Source organism: Triturus cristatus, chromosome 1_1 (assembly GCF_964204655.1).
Source record: "Triturus cristatus chromosome 1_1, aTriCri1.1, whole genome shotgun sequence".
Classification (NCBI taxonomy): domain Eukaryota; kingdom Metazoa; phylum Chordata; class Amphibia; order Caudata; family Salamandridae; genus Triturus; species Triturus cristatus.
The window spans coordinates 551,561,348-551,577,418 of NC_140579.1; positions in this window are offsets into that span (position 1 = coordinate 551,561,348).

Here is a 16,071-nt window from a genome sequence, read left to right on the forward strand (position 1 = left end):
GAGGGTCAGAAAGTGTTAAATTAAACTGCAGGTTCCAGCAGGCAGCGGGAGAGTGAATAAATTAAGTGGCACACCGGAGGCTGATAATTATCACTGAAGCAACATGCAGGGAACAGTGCAGGCGCACAAAAGGAAGCTGCTCGTGTTTGGCCTCTGATGAAAGGGAGTGAATTCCCTGAAACGCGTAAGGCTGCAAGACAATCACGGAATGGGAAGCAGTTTGTTTTTCAATAAAAAGGTTGTTACCTACCTGAACACGGAGTGCGGCTCCATCTCTGAGCAAATCTTTGAAAAAATGGACTTCACGGTGGCTCCAGGCCGTGGGAGCGACGCACCGCCCTTGGACTAATTGGGGTCTGCGTGGGGGACAAGGCTTCCCTTACGATCGGCGTGGACAGGAAATTCATTGCAAACAAACTGAGTCTCATTCGGAAGCTCAATATGGAGCTGCACCATTGGGTCTTTTAATTGTAACAGGAGCAACTAACCCACTGGAGGGTCAGAAAGTGTTAAATTAAACTGCAGGTTCCAGCAGGCAGCGGGAGAGTGAATAAATTAAGTGGCACACCGGAGGCTGATAATTATCACTGAAGCAACATGCAGGGAACAGTGCAGGCGCACAAAAGGAAGCTGCTCGTGTTTGGCCTCTGATGAAAGGGAGTGAATTCCCTGAAACGCGTAAGGCTGCAAGACAATCACGGAATGGGAAGCAGTTTGTTTTTCAATAAAAAGGTTGTTACCTACCTGAACACGGAGTGCGGCTCCATCTCTGAGCAAATCTTTGAAAAAATGGACTTCACGGTGGCTCCAGGCCGTGGGAGCGACGCACCGCCCTTGGACTAATTGGGGTCTGCGTGGGGGACAAGGCTTCCCTTACGATCGGCGTGGACAGGAAATTCATTGCAAACAAACTGAGTCTCATTCGGAAGCTCAATATGGAGCTGCACCATTGGGTCTTTTAATTGTAACAGGAGCAACTAACCCACTGGAGGGTCAGAAAGTGTTAAATTAAACTGCAGGTTCCAGCAGGCAGCAGGAGAGTGAATAAATTAAGTGGCACACCGGAGGCTGATAATTATCACTGAAGCAACATGCAGGGAACAGTGCAGGCGCACAAAAGGAAGCTGCTCGTGTTTGGCCTCTGATGAAAGGGAGTGAATTCCCTGAAACGCGTAAGGCTGCAAGACAATCACGGAATGGGAAGCAGTTTGTTTTTCAATAAAAAGGTTGTTACCTACCTGAACACGGAGTGCGGCTCCATCTCTGAGCAAATCTTTGAAAAAATGGACTTCACGGTGGCTCCAGGCCGTGGGAGCGACGCACCGCCCTTGGACTAATTGGGGTCTGCGTGGGGGACAAGGCTTCCCTTACGATCGGCGTGGACAGGAAATTCATTGCAAACAAACTGAGTCTCATTCGGAAGCTCAATATGGAGCTGCACCATTGGGTCTTTTAATTGTAACAGGAGCAACTAACCCACTGGAGGGTCAGAAAGTGTTAAATTAAACTGCAGGTTCCAGCAGGCAGCGGGAGAGTGAATAAATTAAGTGGCACACCGGAGGCTGATAATTATCACTGAAGCAACATGCAGGGAACAGTGCAGGCGCACAAAAGGAAGCTGCTCGTGTTTGGCCTCTGATGAAAGGGAGTGAATTCCCTGAAACGCGTAAGGCTGCAAGACAATCACGGAATGGGAAGCAGTTTGTTTTTCAATAAAAAGGTTGTTACCTACCTGAACACGGAGTGCGGCTCCATCTCTGAGCAAATCTTTGAAAAAATGGACTTCACGGTGGCTCCAGGCCGTGGGAGCGACGCACCGCCCTTGGACTAATTGGGGTCTGCGTGGGGGACAAGGCTTCCCTTACGATCGGCGTGGACAGGAAATTCATTGCAAACAAACTGAGTCTCATTCGGAAGCTCAATATGGAGCTGCACCATTGGGTCTTTTAATTGTAACAGGAGCAACTAACCCACTGGAGGGTCAGAAAGTGTTAAATTAAACTGCAGGTTCCAGCAGGCAGCGGGAGAGTGAATAAATTAAGTGGCACACCAGAGGCTGATAATTATCACTGAAGCAACATGCAGGGAACAGTGCAGGCGCACAAAAGGAAGCTGCTCGTGTTTGGCCTCTGATGAAAGGGAGTGAATTCCCTGAAACGCGTAAGGCTGCAAGACAATCACGGAATGGGAAGCAGTTTGTTTTTCAATAAAAAGGTTGTTACCTACCTGAACACGGAGTGCGGCTCCATCTCTGAGCAAATCTTTGAAAAAATGGACTTCACGGTGGCTCCAGGCCGTGGGAGCGACGCACCGCCCTTGGACTAATTGGGGTCTGCGTGGGGGACAAGGCTTCCCTTACGATCGGCGTGGACAGGAAATTCATTGCAAACAAACTGAGTCTCATTCGGAAGCTCAATATGGAGCTGCACCATTGGGTCTTTTAATTGTAACAGGAGCAACTAACCCACTGGAGGGTCAGAAAGTGTTAAATTAAACTGCAGGTTCCAGCAGGCAGCGGGAGAGTGAATAAATTAAGTGGCACACCGGAGGCTGATAATTATCACTGAAGCAACATGCAGGGAACAGTGCAGGCGCACAAAAGGAAGCTGCTCGTGTTTGGCCTCTGATGAAAGGGAGTGAATTCCCTGAAACGCGTAAGGCTGCAAGACAATCACGGAATGGGAAGCAGTTTGTTTTTCAATAAAAAGGTTGTTACCTACCTGAACACGGAGTGCGGCTCCATCTCTGAGCAAATCTTTGAAAAAATGGACTTCACGGTGGCTCCAGGCCGTGGGAGCGACGCACCGCCCTTGGACTAATTGGGGTCTGCGTGGGGGACAAGGCTTCCCTTACGATCGGCGTGGACAGGAAATTCATTGCAAACAAACTGAGTCTCATTCGGAAGCTCAATATGGAGCTGCACCATTGGGTCTTTTAATTGTAACAGGAGCAACTAACCCACTGGAGGGTCAGAAAGTGTTAAATTAAACTGCAGGTTCCAGCAGGCAGCGGGAGAGTGAATAAATTAAGTGGCACACCGGAGGCTGATAATTATCACTGAAGCAACATGCAGGGAACAGTGCAGGCGCACAAAAGGAAGCTGCTCGTGTTTGGCCTCTGATGAAAGGGAGTGAATTCCCTGAAACGCGTAAGGCTGCAAGACAATCACGGAATGGGAAGCAGTTTGTTTTTCAATAAAAAGGTTGTTACCTACCTGAACACGGAGTGCGGCTCCATCTCTGAGCAAATCTTTGAAAAAATGGACTTCACGGTGGCTCCAGGCCGTGGGAGCGACGCACCGCCCTTGGACTAATTGGGGTCTGCGTGGGGGACAAGGCTTCCCTTACGATCGGCGTGGACAGGAAATTCATTGCAAACAAACTGAGTCTCATTCAGAAGCTCAATATGGAGCTGCACCATTGGGTCTTTTAATTGTAACAGGAGCAACTAACCCACTGGAGGGTCAGAAAGTGTTAAATTAAACTGCAGGTTCCAGCAGGCAGCGGGAGAGTGAATAAATTAAGTGGCACACCGGAGGCTGATAATTATCACTGAAGCAACATGCAGGGAACAGTGCAGGCGCACAAAAGGAAGCTGCTCGTGTTTGGCCTCTGATGAAAGGGAGTGAATTCCCTGAAACGCGTAAGGCTGCAAGACAATCACGGAATGGGAAGCAGTTTGTTTTTCAATAAAAAGGTTGTTACCTACCTGAACACGGAGTGCGGCTCCATCTCTGAGCAAATCTTTGAAAAAATGGACTTCACGGTGGCTCCAGGCCGTGGGAGCGACGCACCGCCCTTGGACTAATTGGGGTCTGCGTGGGGGACAAGGCTTCCCTTACGATCGGCGTGGACAGGAAATTCATTGCAAACAAACTGAGTCTCATTCGGAAGCTCAATATGGAGCTGCACCATTGGGTCTTTTAATTGTAACAGGAGCAACTAACCCACTGGAGGGTCAGAAAGTGTTAAATTAAACTGCAGGTTCCAGCAGGCAGCGGGAGAGTGAATAAATTAAGTGGCACACCGGAGGCTGATAATTATCACTGAAGCAACATGCAGGGAACAGTGCAGGCGCACAAAAGGAAGCTGCTCGTGTTTGGCCTCTGATGAAAGGGAGTGAATTCCCTGAAACGCGTAAGGCTGCAAGACAATCACGGAATGGGAAGCAGTTTGTTTTTCAATAAAAAGGTTGTTACCTACCTGAACACGGAGTGCGGCTCCATCTCTGAGCAAATCTTTGAAAAAATGGACTTCACGGTGGCTCCAGGCCGTGGGAGCGACGCACCGCCCTTGGACTAATTGGGGTCTGCGTGGGGGACAAGGCTTCCCTTACGATCGGCGTGGACAGGAAATTCATTGCAAACAAACTGAGTCTCATTCGGAAGCTCAATATGGAGCTGCACCATTGGGTCTTTTAATTGTAACAGGAGCAACTAACCCACTGGAGGGTCAGAAAGTGTTAAATTAAACTGCAGGTTCCAGCAGGCAGCGGGAGAGTGAATAAATTAAGTGGCACACCGGAGGCTGATAATTATCACTGAAGCAACATGCAGGGAACAGTGCAGGCGCACAAAAGGAAGCTGCTCGTGTTTGGCCTCTGATGAAAGGGAGTGAATTCCCTGAAACGCGTAAGGCTGCAAGACAATCACGGAATGGGAAGCAGTTTGTTTTTCAATAAAAAGGTTGTTACCTACCTGAACACGGAGTGCGGCTCCATCTCTGAGCAAATCTTTGAAAAAATGGACTTCACGGTGGCTCCAGGCCGTGGGAGCGACGCACCGCCCTTGGACTAATTGGGGTCTGCGTGGGGGACAAGGCTTCCCTTACGATCGGCGTGGACAGGAAATTCATTGCAAACAAACTGAGTCTCATTCGGAAGCTCAATATGGAGCTGCACCATTGGGTCTTTTAATTGTAACAGGAGCAACTAACCCACTGGAGGGTCAGAAAGTGTTAAATTAAACTGCAGGTTCCAGCAGGCAGCGGGAGAGTGAATAAATTAAGTGGCACACCGGAGGCTGATAATTATCACTGAAGCAACATGCAGGGAACAGTGCAGGCGCACAAAAGGAAGCTGCTCGTGTTTGGCCTCTGATGAAAGGGAGTGAATTCCCTGAAACGCGTAAGGCTGCAAGACAATCACGGAATGGGAAGCAGTTTGTTTTTCAATAAAAAGGTTGTTACCTACCTGAACACGGAGTGCGGCTCCATCTCTGAGCAAATCTTTGAAAAAAAATATATATATATATATATATATATTCACTGAAAAAACCATGGGTTTCACACACGTTATAGTTAGGAATTAGCATTTAAAAAACCTTGCTAATTCAATGAAAAAACCATAGGTTTCACACACGTTATAGTTAGGAATTAGCATTTAAAAAACCTTAGAAATTCAATGAAAAAACAAAAGGTTTCACACACGTTATAGTTAGCTGGACATTTTACTCGTAAAAAACCATTGAAATTCCCCCGTTATAGTTAGTTAAGCTAACTATAACTCGCGCGCCCGCAATGCACTGCTGATGACGTCACATATTACATCACTCATGACATGGTCAGTGACATCACTCATGACATCACTGATGACGTCTCAAATGACATCACTGATGACATCACTGATGACATCATCCCGTGAATGTGTGTTTTTCTGAAAATTAAATATGTTTTATATATGTATATCTCAAGGTCGATGGAAGAATAAATGGGTATATAAGTGTCTAAATGGATGATTTGTTTTTGAAAAATTGATTGTGTAACTGACTGATTAAGTGTATCTTAGTGAATACATGGCTTAGTGAGTAATGTTTAAATATGTAAATATCTGTATCAGTCTCTCACTTTGTGTATAAGTGGCTGCATGGGTTGGTGAGTAGCTACTTGAGTGTATATATAGGTTATTAGTTGGTTTTTTGAGTATCAGTATAAGTGTCTGATGTCTGTATGGTTCGATGGGGGGTATTACGTAGTGCATAGGTGCATGAATGAGTGACTCACTGTTTGTATGTGTTGAAGATAGTATGTGTGCAGGACTGCATGGGTGGATGAGTGTGTGTATGGGTGTGTTAGTGAGTGAATGACTGTCTCTACAGTGTCTTTATGAGTAACTACATATGTTTTTAACTAGTATATGTGACTATTGGTGTATATAAGTGAGTATATGTGAGAGTGAGAGATTGAAAGAGTTCCTGTGTGAATAAGTATGTGTTTCTATAAGTGATTGTTTAAAAGACTAAGTATGTGCAAGTTTCCGTAGAAGTAAGTGTGGTGGTGTGTGTATAACTGTATATGCAAGTAAATGGATGTTTGATTCTTTATTAGCATGAGTGACTATGTGTGTGAGTAACTCTACGGATGAGTGGCATTGTGTAACAGGATGTATAGGTGTATGAGTACATATGATGAGTGAGTACATGTATGAGTGACTGTATAGGACTGTTGGTGAATGAGTGGATGTGTATGTGGATCTTAGAATTACTGAAGAGGTTGTTGTAACTGGTATTGGTATGTCCATTGTTTTGAAAAGTTTAGTCTCTATTTATGAATGTGTGTATCAAAGGTTATATTAGGGTGAGAGGAGGTCTGCCACTCTATCACAAGGATGATGTCATCAGTGATGTCATCAGTGATGTCATTTGAGATGTCATCAGTGATGTCATGAGTGATGTCACTGACCATGTCATGAGTGATGTAATATGTGACGTCATCAGCAGTGCATTGCGGGCGCGCGAGTTATAGTTAGCTTAACTAACTATAACGGGGGAATTTCAATGGTTTTTTACGAGTAAAATGTCCAGCTAACTATAACGTGTGTGAAACCTTTGGTTTTTTCATTGAATTTCTAAGGTTTTTTAAATGCTAATTCCTAACTATAACGTGTGTGAAACCTATGGTTTTTTCATTGAATTAGCAAGGTTTTTTAAATGCTAATTCCTAACTATAACGTGTGTGAAACCCATGGTTTTTTCAGTGAATTTGCAAGGTTTTTTAAATGCTAATTTTTTTTTTTCTTCTATTTTTTTAAACATTTTTAATTTACTGTTCTAACCTTTTATAAAGACTATGATTAAATTTTTAAAATTCTTTAATATGTTTTTTTAAATATATTTCATAAAATAAACATGTTATAATTTTTTCCAGTACATTTTTTCCTTTTTTTTTTAGTACGCGTACCGTAAGCTTACGGTAAGCGCACGGTTTACGCAACGCCCGTAATTTATCTACGCTGTTTGCGTATAGTTACGCAATTTGCGTAGCCGCGCGTACTCCGCGTGTGACGCGTACGCGTGTACTCTACACGCGCACGTTACGCGGAAGTGTCGGGTAGTGACTGTTATGCGCATGCGTGCAAGCGCGTGTCTTTTTTACGCGCATGCGCACTTTTGCCGTAAGCGTACCGTAAGCGTACGGTAGGTCATGTGATCATGAAACACAACTTTTGATTGGTTGAAACTACTTTCAGTTCTAGAACTCTCCTACACCACACCCATTCCCCTCATTTCTGCTTGTGATCCCTTAGGAGAAGGAGCTGGGTTGTCTTTGTGATACGATGGCAGAACAGCAGAGCTCTTCTGAGAGTGAGGCTAGCACTAGCAGCACTACCTTGAGGCAGAGAGCGAGGAAACAAAAGACCTCTTATGTATAGGATTATTTTACTTTTCCTGAAGGCCAGCTAAAGGTAAATGCACCCTTAGTGACTTGCAAGCTGTGTCAGCGTGTACTTTCAAGAGGTAATCCTGACAGGAAGTATTCCTTTGGGAATCATACCATGATGAGGCACCTCAGGGATGTACACAGAAGGACACATGCTCGACTTTTTGGAGGTAACCCTTCAGAAAGTCAACCAAGCACATCCACAGCAGCTCAGCCTGGACCATCATCTGCAGGGCTGACTCCTTCTTCTGCAGGTCAGGTGAGCCCTTCATCTGTGGGGGGAGCATCTCCTTTTGCTGGCCCTCTGGAAATTAACCCTCGATTTCTGAGGGTTGATATTCGATGTGCCTCTTGTCATGATCTACTTTGTCATAGGGAGACCAGTGTTTCCCTAGTGAACCTCAAAATAGATCAGCACACTTGTCACAGAGACTAATTTTCCCATTCTTTCTTTCCTCTCTCCCTGCATGAACACAACGGCTCTTTTAAGAGCCAACCTTATCTTTCATCTTTTTTTTATAGATGTTTTTAAAAACTTTTTTTTTTTTTTTTACCGTACGCGTACGGTGCGCGTAATTTTTTTTTTTTTTTTAAAAAAACACTACAAATCAATAATCACATTACAAGGACTTTGAAACACTACAATTATTATTATTGACTTACCATACCCACTCAAAAAAATATTTATTCATTTGTTTTTTTTTAAAAAAATTGCTTTAAAAATGGTTCTAGTTTTCGAAAATTTTCTATATCAATCTGAAAAAAAAGAAAAAAGTATTAATATTTTTTAAACATTTTAAAATACAGTACACGTATTTACATATTTACCAAAAAATATTTTTGCCTTATTTTTGCTGTTTTCAGAATATATTGCATTTCACTTTAAATTGTGAAAGCAATTGCATTCATCATTTAACAGCGGGCAAAAAAAAAATAACAATCTCAAAGATTGTATTAAAAAAGCCCAGAATCTCTTCTCACTTAAACTTAACATTACAGAAATGCATAATATTCTAAAAAAATATCATCAAAAAACAATACTTATTTCTTTAAAAAACCGTCTGATATTTTTGTTTCAGAAGTATAATCACAATATTATATCTCAAATAACTCCACAATACATCTGATTCCATTTCCTTTAGGCGAAATAGTAATTTTAAAAATTTTTTTGGATTAAATTTCCAATGGTAATCCAATAAAATTCTAAAGTTTAATTTGTCCAGATCTCACCGATTCTCTGTAACATTTTGGTTCATGAAATTTTTTTAAATAATTTATTAAGTCCACAATAGAATTGGTTACTTTTCCGCATGGCCAAATAGTAATTTTTAAAATCTTTTTTGAAAAAATTTCCAATGGCACTCCAATAACATTCCAAAATTTAAATTGTGCAGATGTTACCGATTATCTCTAAATTATTGGTTTTTGAAAGTTTCATTAAAAATTTAAAAAGTCCACATTACAATTGGTTATCTTTCCATTAGGCCAAATGATAATTTAAAAAATCTTTTTTTAGAAAATTCCAATGGTAATCCAGTAAAATGGTAAAATTATTTTGTCCAGATCTTGCCAAGTCTCTCTAAAATTTAGGTTTCAGGAAGATTAGATAGGAATTTGCTAAATCAAAAGGCAAACGTTGTTTGAAAATCAATTGGGAATCATTACACAGTGTCCAGCCTTTTTCACATTTAAGATAAACTGTGTAATGTCCAGAAGTAACAGTAGGTCCATCATGGAAAATTATTGCAACAGTTACAAAAGTTTTTCCTGAAATTGATAATTGCTGTCCTGTAAACTTCTTTATTAAAGTATCCAATTTTGAACCATCAGCTCTACATCGTTGCATCATTAAAATTACATACTGTCCGTATTCCTTTAAAATTAATGTTGAAAACATGTCAGATTTACCCTCACCGCATTTCATGCTATGATTAGCATCTTTAACTAATTTTGCAAAAGTGACTGTTTTACTCTCTGGCAATGTCAAATAAATAAACCTTTCATTATCAACATTAGAGCCACATATATTATAACAGTTTTCACAACTATGTTCCCATTTATAAGAGAGACCAAATAAAATATCAATTGCAACTTCTTCTACTTCCAGTACTTGAAGAAAATACATCAAAAATTCGTGTGCATCTTGCTGTTCATTTTGAGAAAACTGTGTTCGTCCTGAACATATATCTAAAAGTTTTCTAATTTCAGTAGCACTTTCTATTTGAGTTTTATCTTTACTCAGCTTTTGAAAAAGGAGACTCAGCTCAGAACAGAATCTTTTTCCCTGATTTACTATTATCTGCTCTTGCAAACTTTCCAGATAAAATGCAACATTCAGCACTACATTTGCGTAGCAGTTGACACCAGAGCTATTTTCAAAATGACATCCTACAACCTGTTCTTCATTTTCCTTTTTCTTTTTGCTTGCAATTACATCACTCCTCTTTTTTTTCCTCTTCTCTACATCTTCATTACAGATATTCTCATTTTTTCTTTTACGAGAAACTACACGTTTCTCCAACACAGGATACTGACCTAAATGAGGAGCATAGCTTCTTCTTAATCTATTATACTCCTTTACACAGTTTGTATCAGCACTAACTTTTGAATCATCAAAGTCTATCATGAATAAACCTGATAATGTTTTCACTCGTGACAAAGCAACATATGCCATACCTTCTTTGAACACAGTTGAACCAATGTTCACAAATGCACAATCTACAGTCAATCCTTGAGACTTGTGAATAGTTACAGCATATGCTAGAGAAAACGGAAACTGCTTCCTACGTACATATAAGTCTTTCACAAGCATGAAACGAACTGTACAACGACAAATATCTTTAACTTCTTCTATCTGATCAAATTTTATTTTTAAACATTCAATTCCATCTTTTTTCTGATAATTAATAAAACCCACAACTCTTCCCATAGCTCCATTAACTAAACCTTTTTCAACATCCAAATTTCTTCTTAAAAATACTCTACAGTTCATGCAAACATATAGATTTTTTTCTAATCCAGCTGTTTTGGAGATGTTCTTCTCTAGTGAATCCAATTTATTTTTCAGTTTGCCTGTTACTGTGACAGTAATTCTTCCATCCTCAATTTTGTCCACTGCTTCCAATTTCCTGATCTCTTCCTTTTCCAATTTCAAAAGCTCCTCATTAAATATTGAGCATTCACGTAGAGTTGGCATTAAGCAGATGACACTTTTGTTTTCTGCAATGTTCTTGTATATTTTCTCTGCAACTATTTCTTCCTTTGGAAATAAATTATGTAGCAGCCGACTCTGTAATGCTTTTTTGCCAACTTCTGTGAGTAGTCCAATTCTGATATCTTTCAGAATACTTCCATATTCTTCATCGCTTGCTTGCCTCATATTAGTAGTAAGTTCCTTGTACTCAAAGAAGGACCAAATATTTGTATTTCCGATGCTTCCCAATGACTTCTTCGTGTCTTCATGTGTGACAGTATTAAACACTGGTTGTCCTTTAACTGGAGTAAGTTGCAAAAGATCTCCAAAAACTATGACGTGTTTTCCACCAAATAACATGTCATAGTCTGTCTTCAAAATTTGCTGCATTCTTAAATGCACAAAGGCAAGCATTAAGTTTGATACCATGCTCACCTCATCAATAATGAGAACTTGCATCTTCTTCAATACTCTTGAAACTTCCAAGGATGCTTCTCCAGTTAGCTTGTTGTATTGTATTTTGTTCTCATGCTCCACTGGTAACATTAGCAAACGATGTAAAGTGATTCCTTTTATGTTATATGCTGCTAACCCAGTTGGAGCAGTAACCACACAAGACAAAGTAGAATCTGTTTTTTGCTGTAGGTAGCTTCTGATGACTTTTATAAGGAAACTTTTTCCAGTTCCAGCTTGTCCGCTTACATACATCCTGATTGGATGAAATGATGTGCATGAGCACTCTTTTTTTTCATGTAGAAATCCGTGATCAATTTTGTTTCTGATCTCTTCATAAATTTGTTGCTGCTCTTGATTCAGTTGTCTTTCCAAATTTTCTAAGTCTATAAATTCTTCTTGAGCTTGATTCATAGCCGTTTCCACTTCATTCATGGCTATTGATGCTTCATTTTCAACGATTGGTTGTCCTAGGGGATCTTGACTGAGTGTTCCTGAACTTTGGCTGTCCTGAGAACTGTCTCTAGCTATTTCTGCTGCAATTGTAGTTTCCTGTTCAATTTCTTCATTTAACATTTGCAGATAACTTGAGAATGTACTGCATTGTATGCTGTCTTTGCAAGCATTAAAAGAATCTTCATAGCTTTGAAATTCTCCCAGTAGTTCATCCTCTGTACGCCATGGTTTAAACAACTGTAAAAGAGCCAAGTAGTAAAATTCCTTCTTGTCAGTAGTGTCGCAACTCAGCTTCCTGTGATTTATCAAACTTCCTTTTGTTTGCTTCACCAAACATCCTTCCTCACCAACGACTTTATATTTTCCATTGTTGATGTCTTCTGCGGCTTTCCGTGAATAAATGTAGTTCTGCAGCACTTCATAGAGACACATGTTCTCCAGATGTTGAATTCTCTTGGGATAATATGTGTCCAACATGTTTGATTTCAAAATATCTGTACTTTCTGGGTCATTCTCGGCCAAATATTCAATTTCTCCAACAGATTTCAGTACCCGATTTCTCATTGCTGCAAGGCCTAAAGTTGCCCAAATTATTCTTCTTGACTTCGAGTAGAGACTTGCAGAAGATAACCTATCTGAACATTCGTAGGATCCAATTTCTCGATGCGATAACATCTTCAAACTGAAACTGTACAGCTTCTTACTGACAGTCTTCTCGTGAGAAATCTCTTCCCACATTTCCTTCAATTCTGTTTTTTCTGATTTCGTAATGTAAGACGTTACATATCGAGCAACAGCAATGGAATTGTCAGCTACATACTGTATATCCATGTTAGCGTTCCACATGGATAAAATGACTGGGTTGTAGTCATTTATATTTTTTGATTCTTCTTTTCTTTTTAGGTTGTAGGTATTCTTAGGTGATTTTCTTGTGATAGTATGTCTCACAGCTGACATAAAACTGTTGACTCTTCCATTTGAAAGAACAGGTCTAGGAAATCCAAATCGACATTTAGTGTAGTATTTATCTTTGCTCTTGTATTTCCGTCGACAGTATTTTCCACACCGATGACTTTGGAAACGTAAAACTTGCTCCTTTAACTTTTTCTCTTCTGTGCTTTTTGGTATAGCACATGTTGCATATTCTTCAATGAAAGATAACACTGCTTCATCAGTATCTGTTCCAAACTTTGGGGCATCCTTGATCCACAACAGCATATGAATATGAGGAGCACCTCTTGCCTGGTACTCTTTTCTCCAAAAGAAATCTACTACTTCTCCAAGAGGTGGATTTTTTTTATTGCAGATGAAGGACATCATAGCCTCAAATCTATGATTGAAATATCTGCAAACATTAACCGGATCCAATGAGCACAGTTCTCCTGCTGTCTTGTATTCGATGTTTTTAATGTTTGAATTTGCCTCTCGTAGAAAATCCAGTAAATCATCCCAAGCGTACTCCGCACAGCTTAGGGTAACGAACCATGTTGGTGTTCCTAAATTCCGTAACATGCATTTTAATTCACCATGGCGTCGGTACCAATATTCATTTGTCCCACGCTGACAAGCCATCAGATTGATCAGTTGTGTTTCCAAATGATCATCTCGGTGCTGCACTTTCTCCATAAAATCCTTAGCAGACACATTTTGTAAATGTACTCCACTTTTTAAAATGTGATTTACTGCATAAGACAGTGCAGACAAGTCGCTTTCAAATAAAAGATGGAACAAATAAGGAATACTTTGTCGAAATCTGGGATCTTCAGCATATAGTCTTGTAGTCCGATACTCAGAAGCTGGAATCTGTTCTGGACGTTCATCGTATCGTCCTCCTTTTCCTTTAGGAAACAGCTGGGGAAAACATCGAGCTTCCAAGCTCTCCTCCCATACACTCACGGGAGTTCCTTTTGCTTTCTTCATCTGAAAGAGATCAATATTATCTCCCATAACTTCTTTTGAATGAAGAGGATGTATGCTAAAATGTTCATAAATTTCTTCTTCCTTTGACTTGTCCACTTTTTCAATTTGTCCAGTTGGTGTTTCTGTGTCTTCTTGTAAATCTTCTTCTTCTTCTTCTTCTATATAAATTGATTCATACCATTTGTTATTCCTTTTCAAATACAAATTTGCTCTTTGTACTTTCCGCACATCTACCAGCTCCTGCCAAATCTTCTTATTCTTTATAGGTACACCATTAACCAGAATAACTAATGGTTCAGTTTCCAAAGTATCCGCATCAATAGTTTCCATATTTTTTTTCAAATCCAAGGGCAAATACACCACTCTTCCTTTTAAACCTCTCAGTAAATCAGAAGGAGGTAATTTACCAGTTTTGGGCTCCATACGTACTATGGTCTGGAACGGATGAACACATTGAATGAGTATAGACTCATATGTATTTAATTCAGAAAGTTCAGCAGGAATAGCATCCAATTCTAAATTATTATGTACAGCTCTGGTCGGCATTCTATTTTCCTCTAACTTGTTGTAACAGTATTTACAAATACGCTGATCTTCACCCAAATCAAAACAATTTTCTAGAAATATATATGTGGCAAAATCCTTCCACTTATAATTATCTTCATTTTCACTCTTTCTGTAGAGATCAACATTCCTAGTTTGTTTTCTATAATGAGTTCTGCGGCAACAAATACAAGTAAAATTTGGTCTTTCATTAGAGACTATTGCAAATGTTGTTATGTGATCATTAAATGTGTTACTTACAGAGGGTTCTACATTCTCTTCCACTTCTTCCTCATTACTGTGTCCTTCTCTGCACTGTTTTGTTCAGGACCAAAGTAACAAAACTGAATTTCATCAACAACCTTCTCTACATCTGATACCGTTCCTCGGAACAGAGCCCTATTCAATTCATTTAACTTTATTGCTGGACTTTTGGCAAAATACAACCGTCTCACAAACTTTCTCATTTCAGTATGATGAACAGCCAGCATCCTAAAATGATGGAAAACACTATTGCACACTTTTCTAGATAGACAAGCCAGAGAATGACCCTGCAAACCAGTATTCTCTCTCACTCTGCATGGATCCAGACTTTGAAGCACCTTAATCTTCTGTTTTATACTTTTTTTACTATATTCTCTTAGAAACTCTCGAAATTTGTCAATAGATTCCTGACGCACAGTGCAAATACTACTACAATTCCAAGTGTACACTGGGGCTTTAGGACGTCTCCCCATAGCCTCATCTGCCATCACTTGTACCTCATCTCTTGGAACCATTATCTCCTTCTCCATTATGCAACCATTTTTTACTTCGTAAGAACGACCTCTGGTGTCAACTGCATGCAGCAAACTATTACTTTGAAAATAGCTCTCTTCATTAAAAAAAAGTTCACTACTTGAACTATGCATCCACTTTCCTAAAAACACTTTACAAAAGTTTGTTCTGTTCACTACTCTTTTCCTTTTGCTATGTGATTTCAGTACATTAACCATTTTGTCTAATGTACGCATCCTATTCAAAATTAAAATGAATAGTTTCCTTTTTAATTCTAATGCCTTTGCTGCAATGGCTTCTATTTCTTTTTTTCTTTTATAAAACTTTGTCTTTTTCTTATATTTCTTCACATCCTTCATCAAATTGGACATAACTGTTCTCTGAAACATTTTTCTACGTATCTCTTTAAACGCTGTTTTTCTATTTATATAAATCTTTTCAGTTGCTGAAGGTATATTTGCATTAACTAAATTGTCAATTTTTTCCTCTCCTTTTTTGTTCAAAACATCCTTTCGAGTACAGACATTTTGTACATTTTTCATTCTTTTGAATATATTTTTTAGAAATTGTTTTTTCTGCTTACCAGAAGATTTTTTCTTTTTCCCAACATGAGCATCTTCTACTAACTTTGGTCTTCTAGTTGTCTTCAAATATAGGTTTTTTTTGTGCGTTTTTTGAACTCTGGATTTTGTAGGCATCTTAAATTTTGTCCACTGCTCTTCAGCAATACCTGAAAAAAACTAAAAAAAAATTCCTTTATTTTATTTAAATATATTACTACATTTCTTTTCACAATAGTCACAAAACGTAATTTCTTTGCCAATTTGAATGCACACTTACTGCTCTTTTTTTTTGGCAAGTTAAAATCACTTTTACAGACTGACACATTATGAAACCACTTTTCAGTTTTTTTAAAAAGCCCATGTCCAGACTGCTTTTTCAGACCACCACCATGTGTATCCTCGGTGACTGCCTACACTCCAGCAAGGGCAACCAGCCTTAGTGATGCTGAATGTATTTGCATTACAGACTGAAACCTCAAAACCCCACTCGCTTCTAAATACTGTGCATGAT